Genomic DNA, 10,291 nt, shown 5'->3' with positions numbered 1-10,291 from the left:
GTATGACTAGTTTTGATAAACATCAAGTTTCTTTGTGATAATTGATGATATCAAAATCACCGCAAGTATACAATTTATCCTCGAAAAAATTGTGATTCATTATATAAACCCTCTTGTTGAGATTGTCATCGATTACCAAAATGGGGGAGATTGAAAGTACATGTAGTCCCCATGTGTGGTTTTGGTAATTAATGACAATCCTTATGGACTAATGTTTGCACTGAGATATACATTTGAAGGTTAGTCCCATTGGAAAATGATTGAATAATAATGGAAGACAACTCCTTTGAAGCAACAATTACATTGAGATGATCAAAATGAAGTTCATTGGAGTATCTTAAGGGTTGCCATGCCTAGAGCTATGGTTTGAGCCATAATGGATCAAGATCTTAAAAGGATGATTTGAATGATGAATTCTAGGAGTGGCTCAAAGATATGATCATAATGGACTCATGTGTTGAGTCATGATTGATCAAGTATTCAAGCAAGCTATTCAAGTGAAGAATTCAATATACCCTTCAAGACGTCAAGATTAAACATGAAGTGGAGATATAGGTTGACCAAGATGAAGCTCAAAGACCGAACTCTAAATGGTCAACACACGAGCGCAAATGATGCACCACATAGGATCTTGTGGTATGATAAGAAATTATCAATTGCACTCTGTGTACTAACCCATACTATGTGTTGTCTATGTTTTTGAGGGTTAGGTGATTCTCATGGGCTCGCACCGTGAGAGAGAGAGAGAGAGAGATTTCAAGTGTCTATGAGAGGATGACATCAATTGTTGGTGATCATGGTTGACAAGGTCAAGTTCAAGATAACCATCCCAAAGGATTACATGATTGAAGCTTGTGGATGATCACATGATGGACAAGTGAAGATTAATGCAAAGCAAAGCTTCCCACATTGTGTATGGGGGGGAGACTTGAAGACTTCACCAATGTCTTTCCTTCATCTTGAGCCAAGAATAACATCAACATCAAGCTCAAGTGAACGGCTCGTATCAAAGGTATTAGTTCCTTTGACGTTAGTGTTGTGGAGTGATGACCACCAAAGAAACATATACACTCAAGAATGGATTCTCGATAGCTATGTAGTGTAGATCTTTTATGATTCTTGAGTTATAGGGATCCCGCACTATTAAGAGGGGGATCAAAGGGGTTTGTGATGGATTTGCTCAAGTCAACATCTTTTATACACAATTCCACTCATATCCTATATACCAAAGAAAAGCCAAAGCCAAATAGTTTCCCAAAATATATGATCTAACATTTGCATACTTTGCACCCTCCATTTTGGTTTATCTTGGGTGGTTCTCTATGTGAGGACCTGGAGTTTTCCATAGCTTCAAAACGAGCCCAAGATCATCAAAATCGGAGTCCGTATGTAGAAGTTATGCTTGTTTCAGTTTCAGGTCGCGTGCTGTTTTCTTACTGGCCGGATCATCCGGGTTCCCTCCCGGATCATCCGGGCTCCTCGTCATAGAAGCCTATTCTAGCTAGCCGGATCATCCGGGTTCCATCCCGGATCATCCGGGTTGCCAAAAACAATCATCACAGAACCTTATCCTAGCTAGCCGGATCATCCGGCTACCTATCCGGATCATCCGGGCATTGTCCGGATCATCCGACTATGTCCCCGGACATACAGGTTTCCGCTTCACCATATTGTATATTGACCTTCCCAGACATCCGGACATTGCCCGGATCATCCGGGTGTGCGTCCAGATCATCCGGGCAGGTCAACAACTGCAGGAAACGGCTCTATTTTCTTGGGGGTATAAATATCCCTCTCCCACTCTGGGAGAGGGTTGACCACTCCATACAAAATCGCCCCGAGAACACAAGCGGCTCCCTCTCACTTCTCCTACACCAAATCTTAGATCCCGGAGAGATTAGTGTGTGTTGTTGAGAGTTGTTCCAATCAAAAGACAGATTATCCCCCTCTCCCTCTTGTGACCAAAGCAATTCGTGATTTGAGCAAGTCTTGAGCATTTCCCCCTTGATCTTGTTACTCTTGGAGGTTGGAGACTCCTAGGCGGTAGGAGTGCTCCGGTGAGGAATCAACTTGTGATTTGTCCCCCGAAAAGTTTGTGAAGGTTTGGAGGCCGCCTCAAGGTCTACCACTAGTGGTTGGGAATCGCCTTCGTGGTGATATCTCAAGGAGAATAGGGTGAGCCTTCATGGCGTTTGTGTGCCTTCGTGGTAACATCCACCTCTCTAACGGTGACTAGCTTCCCTCCAAGGAAGTGAAAATCGGGATACATCATTGTCTCTGTGACTTCAGTTATCCCTAACCCTAACTCCTTACTTGTGGTTTACCTTGGTCAGTGTTGGGGAACGTAGTAATTTCAAAAAAAATCCTACGCACACGCAAGATCATGGTGATGCACAGTAACGAGAGGGGAGAGTGTTGTCCACGTATCCTCGTAGACCGAAAGCGGAAGCGTTAGCACAACGCGGTTGATGTAGTCGTACGTCTTCACGATCCGACTGATCCAAGTACCGAACGCACGGCACCTCCGAGTTCAGTACACATTCAGCTTGATGACGTCCCGTGAACTCCGATCCAGCAGAGTTTCACGGGAGAGTTCTGTCAGCACGACGGCGTGATGACGGTGATGATGTTGCTACCGACGCAGGGCTTTGCCTAAGCACCGCTACGATATGACCGAGGTGGAATATGGTGGAGGGGGGCACCGCACACGGCTGGGAGAGATCAACAGATCAACCTGTGTGTCTTGGGGTGCCCCCTTGCCCCAGTATATAAAGGAGCAAGGGAGGAGGAGGCCGGCCCTAGGAGGGGCGCGCCAAGGGAGTAGGATTCCTACTCCTAGTAGGATTAGGTTTCCTCCTTTCATAGTCCAACTAGGAGAAGGGGGAAAGGAGGGGAGTGGAGAAGGAAGGGAGAGGGGGGCCACGCCCCAAACCCCTTGTCCAACTTGGACTGGGCTTGGGAGGGGCGCAAGCCACCTCCTGGCTGTTGCCTCTCCTTCCCACTAAGGCCCATTAAGGCCCAATACTATTTCCCCGTATTCCCCTAACTCCCCGGTACTCCAAAAAATACCCGAATCACTTGGAACCTTTCCGATGTCCGAATATAGTCGTCCAATATATCGATCTTCACGTCTCGACCATTTCGAGACTCCTCGTCATGTCCCCGGTCTCATCCGGGACTCCGAACTACCTTCCGTACATCAAATTACATAACTCATAATACAAATCATCACCGAAACTTTAAGCGTGCGGACCCTACGGGTTCGAGAACTATGTAGACATGACCGAGACATGTCTCTCGTCAATAACCAATAGTGGAACCTGGATGCTCATATTGGTTCCTACATATTCTACGAAGATCTTTATCGGTCAAACTGCATAACAACATACGTTGTTCCCTTTGTCATCGGTATGTTACTTGCCCGAGATTCGATCGTCGGTATCTCAATACCTAGTTCAATCTCGTTACCGGCAAGTCTCTTTACTCGTTCCGTAACACATCATCCCGCAACTAACTTATTGGTTGCAATGCTTGCAAGGCTTAAGTGATGTGCATTACTGAGAGGGCCCAGAGATACCTCTCCCACAATTGGAGTGACAAATCCTAATCTCGAAATATGCCAACCCAACAAGTACCTTCGGAGAAACCTGTAGAGCACCTTTATAATCACCCAGTTACGTTGTGACATTTGGTAGCACGCAAAGTGTTCCTCCAGTAAACGGGAGATGCATAATCTCATAGTCATAGGAACATGTATAAGTCATGAAGAAAGCAATAGCAACAAACTAAACGATCAAGTGCTATGGTAACGTAATGGGTCAAGTCAATCACTTCATTCTCTAATGATGTGACCCCGTTAATCAAATGACAACTCATGTCTATGGCTAGGAAACTTAACCATCTTTGATTCAACGAGCTAGTCAAGTAGAGGCATACTAGTGACACTCTGTTTATCTATGTATTCACACATGTATTATGTTTCCGGTTAATACAATTCTAGCATAAATAATAAACATTTATCATGAAATAAGGAAATAAATAATAACTTTATTATTGCCTCTAGGGCATATTTCCTTCAGTCTCCCACTTGCACTAGAGTCAATAATCTAGTTCACATCGCCATGTGATTTAACATAAATAGTTCACATCACCGTGTGATTTACACCCATAGTTCACATCGTCATGTGACCAACACCCAAAGGGTTTACTAGAGTCAATAATCTAGTTCACATTGTTATGTGATTAATACCTAATGAGTACTAAGGTGTGATCACGTTTTGCTTGTGAGGGAAGTTTAGTCAACGGGTCTGCCACCTTCAGATCCGTATGTATTTTGCAAATTTCTATGTCAACAATGCTCTGCACTGAGCTACTCTAGCTAATTGCTCCCACTTTCGATATGTATCCAGATTGAGACTTTGAGTCATCTGGATCAGTGTCAAAACTTGCATCGACGTAACCCTTTACGACGAACCTTTTGTCACCTCCATAATCGAGAAACATATCCTTATTACACTAAGGATAATTTTGACCAATGTCCAGTGATCTACTCCTAGATCACTATTGTACTCCCTTGCCAAACTCAGGGCAGGGTATACAATAGGTCTCGTACACAGCATGGCATACTTTACAGAACCTATGACTGAGGTATAGGGAATGACTTTCATTCTCTCTCTATCTTCTGCCGTGGTCGGGTTTTGAGTCTTAATCAACTTCACACCTTGTAACACAGGCAAGAACTCCTTCTTTGATTGTTCCATTTTGAACTACTTCAAAATGTTGTCAAGTTATGTACTCATTGAAAAACTTATCAAGCGTCTTGATCTATCTTTATAGATCTTGATGCTCAATATGTAAGCAGCTTCACCGAGGTCTTTCTTTGAAAAACTCCTTTCAAACATTCCTTTATCATTTGCAGAATAATTCTACATTATCTCCGATCAACAATATGTCATTCACATATACTTATCAGAAATTCTGTAGTGCTCCCACTCACTTTCTTGTAAATACAGTCTTCACCGCAAGTCTGTATAAAACTATATGCTTTGATCAACTTATCAAAGCGTACATTCCAACACTGAGATGCTTGCACCAGTCCATAGATGGATCACTGGAGCTTGCATATTTTGTTAGTACCTTTAGGATTGACAAAACCTTCTGGTTGCATCACATACAACTCTTCTTTAATAAATCCATTAAGGAATGCAGTTTGGTTTATCCACTTGCCAGATTTCATAAAATGCGGCAATTGCTAACATGATTCGGATAGCCTTAAGCATAGATACGAGTGAGAAACTCTCATCGTAGTCAACACCTTGAACTTGTCGAAAACCTCTTTGCGACAATTCTAGCTTTGTAGATAGTAACATTAATATCAGTCTCCGTCTTCCTCTTGAAGATCCATTTAATCTCAATGGCTCGCCGATCATTGGGCAAGTCAATCAAAATCCGTACTTTGTTCTCATACATGGATCTCATCTCAGATTTCATGGCCTCAAGCCATTTCGCGGAATCTGGGCTCATCATCGCTTCCTCATAGTTCGTAGGCTCGTTATGGTCAAGTAACATGACCTCCAGAACAGGATTACCGTACCACTCTGGTGTGGATCTCACTCTGGTTTACCTACGAGGTTTCGGTAGTAACTTGATCTGAAGTTACATGATCATCATCATTAGCTTCCTCACTAATTGGTGTAGTAGTCACAGGAACAGATTTCTGTGATGAACTACTTTCCAATAAGGGAGAAGGTACAGTTACCTCATCAATTTCTACTTTCCTCCCACTCACTTCTTTAGAGAGAAACTCCTTCTCTAGAGAGGATCCATTCTTAGCAATAAATAACTTGCCTTCAAATCTGTGATAGAAGGTGTACCCAACATTTTCTTTTGGGTATCCTATGAAGACGCACTTCTCCGATTTGGGTTTGAGCTTATCAGGTTGAAACTTTTTCACATAAGCATTGCAACCTCAAACTTTAAGAAACGACAGCTTAGGTTTCTTGCCAAATCATAGTTCATACGGTGTCGTCTCAACGGATTTAGATGGTGCCCTATTTAACGTGAATGTAGCTGTCTCTAATGCATAACCCCAAAACGATAGTGGTAAATCTGTAAGAGACATCATAGATCGCACCATATCTAATAAAGTACGGTTACAATGTTCGGACACACCATTACACTGTGGTGTTCCAGGTAGCGTGAGTAGTGAAACTATTTCACATTGTTTTAACTGAAGGCCAAACTCGTAACTCAAATATTTTACTTCTGCGATCATATCGTAGACACTTTTATTTTTGTTACGATGATTCTCCACTTCACTCTGAAATTCTTTGAACTTTTCAAATGTTTCAGACTTGTGTTTCATCAAGTATATATACTCATATCTGCTCAAATCATCTGTGAAGATCAGAAAATAATGATACCTGCTGCGAGCCTCAATATTCATCGGACCACATACATCAGTATGTATGATTTTCAACAAATCTGTTTCTCGCTCCATTGTTCCGGAGAACGGAGTCTTAGTCATCTTGCCCATGAGGCATGGTTCGCAAGCATCAACTGATTCGTAATCAAGTGATTCCAAAAGCCCATCAGCATGGATTTTCTTCATGCGCTTTACACCAATATGACCTAAACGGCAGTGCCACAAATAAGTTGCACTATCATTATTAACTTTGCATCTTTTGGCTTCAATATTATGAAAATGTGTATCACCATGATTGAGATCCAACAAACCATTTTCATTGGGTGTATGACCATAGAAGGTTTTATTCATGTAAACAGAACAAAAATTATTCTCTAACTTACATGAATAACCGTATTGCAATAAACATGATCCAATCATATTTATGCTCAACGCAAACACTAAATAACATTTATTTTAGGTTTAACACTAATCCTGAAAGTATAGGGAGTGTGTGATGATGATCATACCAATCTTGGAACCATTTCCAATACACATCGTCACTTCACCCTTAACTAGTCTCTGTTCATTCTGCAACTCCCGTTTCGAGTTACTATTCTTAGCAACTGAACTAGTATCAAATACTGAGGGGTTGCTATAAACATTAGTAAAGTACACATCAATAACATGTATATCAAATATACCTATGTTCACTTTGCCATCCTTCTTATCCGCCAATTACTTGGGGTAGTTCCGCTTCCAATGACCAGTCTCTTTGCAGTAGAAGCACTCAGTTTCAGGCTTAGGTCCAGACTTGGGTTATTTCACTTGAGCAACAACTTGTTTGCCATTCTTCTTGAAGTTCCCCTTTCTTCCCTTTGTCCCTTTACTTGAAACTAGTGGTTTTGTTTACCATCAACACTTGATGCTTTTCTTGATTTCTACCTTCGTCGGCATCACGAAGAGCTTGGGAATCGTTTCCGTTATCCCTTGCATATTATAGTTCATCACGAAGTTCTACTAACTTGGTGATGGTGACTAGAGAATTCTGTCAATCACTATTTTATCTGGAATATTAACTCCCACTTGATTCAAGCGATTATAGTACCCAGACAATCTGAGCACATGCTCACTGCTTGAGCTATTCTCCTCCATCTTTTAGCTATAGAACTTGTTGGAGACTTCATATCTCTCAACTCGGGTATTTGCTTGAAATATTAACTTCAACTCCTGGAACATCTCATATGGTCCATGACATTCAAAACGTCTTTGAAGTCCCGATTCTAAGCCGTTTAAGCATGGTGCACTAAACTATCGAGTAGTCATCATATTGAGCTAGCCAAACGTTCATAACATCTGCATCTGCTCCTGCAATAGGTTTGTCACCTAGCGGTGCATCAAAGACATAATTCTTTTGTGCAGCAATGAGGATAAATCTCAGATCACGAATCCAATCCGCATCATTGCTACTAATATTTTTCAACTTAGTTTTCTCTAGGAACATATCAAAAATAAAACAGGGGAGCTAAACGCGAGCTATTGATCTACAACATAGATATGCTAATACTACCAGGACTAAGTTCATGATAAATTTAAGTTCAATTAATCATATTACTTTAAGAACTCCCACTTAGATAGACATCCCTCTAATCATCTAAGTGATCACGTGATCCATATCAACTAAACCATGTCCAATCATCACGTGAGATGGAGTAGTTTCAATGGTGAACATCACTATGTTGATCATATCTACTATATGATTCACGCTCGACCTTTCGGTCTCCGTGTTCCGAGGCCATATCTGTTATATGTTAGGCTCGTCAAGTTTAACCTGAGTATTCCGCGTGTGCAACTATTTTGCACCCGTTGTATTTGAACGTAGAGCCTATCACACCCGATCATCACATGGTGTCTCAGCACGAAGAACTTTCGTGCATACTCAGGAAGAACACTTGTACCTTGATAATTAGTGAGAGATCATCTTATAACGCTACCGTCAAACTAAGCAAAATAAGATGTATAAAAGATAAACATCACATGCAATCAAAATATGTGACATGATATGGCCATCATCATCTTGTGCCTTTGATCTCCATCTCCAAAGCATCGTCATGATTTCCATCGTCACCGGCATGACACCATGATCTCCATCATCTTGTTCTATATCAATGTGTCGTCACATGGTCATCTCGCCAACTATTGCTCTTGCAGCTATTGCTATCGCATAGCGATAAAGTAAAGCAATTATTTGGCGCTTGCATCTTATGCAATAAAGAGACAACCATAAGGCTTCTGTCAGTTACCGATAACTTCAACAAAACATGATCATCTTATACAACAACTTATATCTCATCACATCTTGACCATATCACATCACAACATGCCCTGCAAAAACAAGTTAGACGTTCTCTACTTTGTTGTTGCAAGTTTTACGTGGCTGCTACTGGGCTTAGCAAGAACCGTTCTTACCTACGCATCAAAACCACAATGATAGTTTGTCAAGTTGGTGTTGTTTTAACCTTCGCAAGGACCGGGCGTAGCCACATTCGGTTCAACTAAAGTTGGAGAAACTGACACCAGCCAACCACCTATGTGCAAACCACGTCGGTAGAACCAGTCTCGCGTAAGCGTACGCGTAATGTCGGTCCGGGCCGCTTCATCCAACAATACCGCCGAACCAAAGTATGACAACATACGTTGTTCCCTTTGTCATCGGTATGTTACTTGCCCGAGATTCGATCGTCGGTATCTCAATACCTAGTTCAATCTCGTTACCGGCAAGTCTCTTTACTCGTTCCGTAACACATCATCCCGCAACTAACTCATTAGTTGCAATTCTTGCAAGGCTTAAGTGATGTGCATTACCGAGAGGGCCCAGAGATACCTCTCCGACAATCGGAGTGACAAATCTTAATCTCGAAATACGCCAACCCAACAAGTACCTTCGGAGACACCTGTAGAGCACCTTTATAATCACCCAGTTACCTTGTGATGTTTGGTAGCACACAAAGTGTTTCTCTGGTAAACGGGAGTTGCATAATCTCATAGCCATACGAATATGTATAAGTCATGAAGAAAGCAATAGCAACAAACTAAGCGATCAAGTGCTATGCTAACGGAATGGGTCAAGTCAATCACATCATTCTCTAATGATGTGACCCCGCTAATCAAATGACAACTCATGTCTATGGCTAGGAAACTTAACCATCTTTGATTCAACGAGCTAGTCAAGTAGAGGCATACTAGTGACATTCTGTTTGTCTGTGTATTCACACATGTATTATGTTTCTGGTTAATACAATTCTAGCATAAATAATAAACATTTATCATAAATTAAGGAAATAAATAATAACTTTATTATTGCATCTAGGGCATATTTCCTTCAGTCACTTGACCGTGCATTCACTATTCTTGTTGACCTTTGTGTTGGTTACCATATCATAAAGATTATTTAGGCCAACACTTTATAGTCCGCAATTCATACTTCCTACTATTGTTCTATCTTGTGTTTAGTGTGAATTGCTAGCTTCTAACATTCATTTCCATATCTTGTAACATAACTTGTGTAAGCTTGTAGTGCTTACTTGAGTTTGCTTGTATCATTCAATTCCATATATTGTGATACAATTTGTGTAAGTTTGTATTGCCTACTTGTGGGTGTGTGTATTATTCATTTCCATATCTCGTGATATACATTGAATAAGTTTGTGTAACTTGCTTGTGCTTACTCATATCCTCGTTGTTCTCATCTTGTTTATGCTAAGTTGTTGGTGCACTTAGTGAGCCTAGTATATTTAGGATTTGTGCTTGAAAAGTATCTGCTTAGTTTATTTCCGCATTAGGATATAGCCAAATCCGTAAAAGATTTTAAAACGCCTATTCACCCCC

Source organism: Triticum dicoccoides, chromosome 1A, assembly GCF_002162155.2.
Source record: "Triticum dicoccoides isolate Atlit2015 ecotype Zavitan chromosome 1A, WEW_v2.0, whole genome shotgun sequence".
In the NCBI taxonomy this organism is placed as follows: Eukaryota; Viridiplantae; Streptophyta; class Magnoliopsida; order Poales; family Poaceae; genus Triticum; species Triticum dicoccoides.
The sequence above is the reverse complement of the archived record's forward strand: the minus strand, read 5'-3'. Positions refer to the sequence as shown.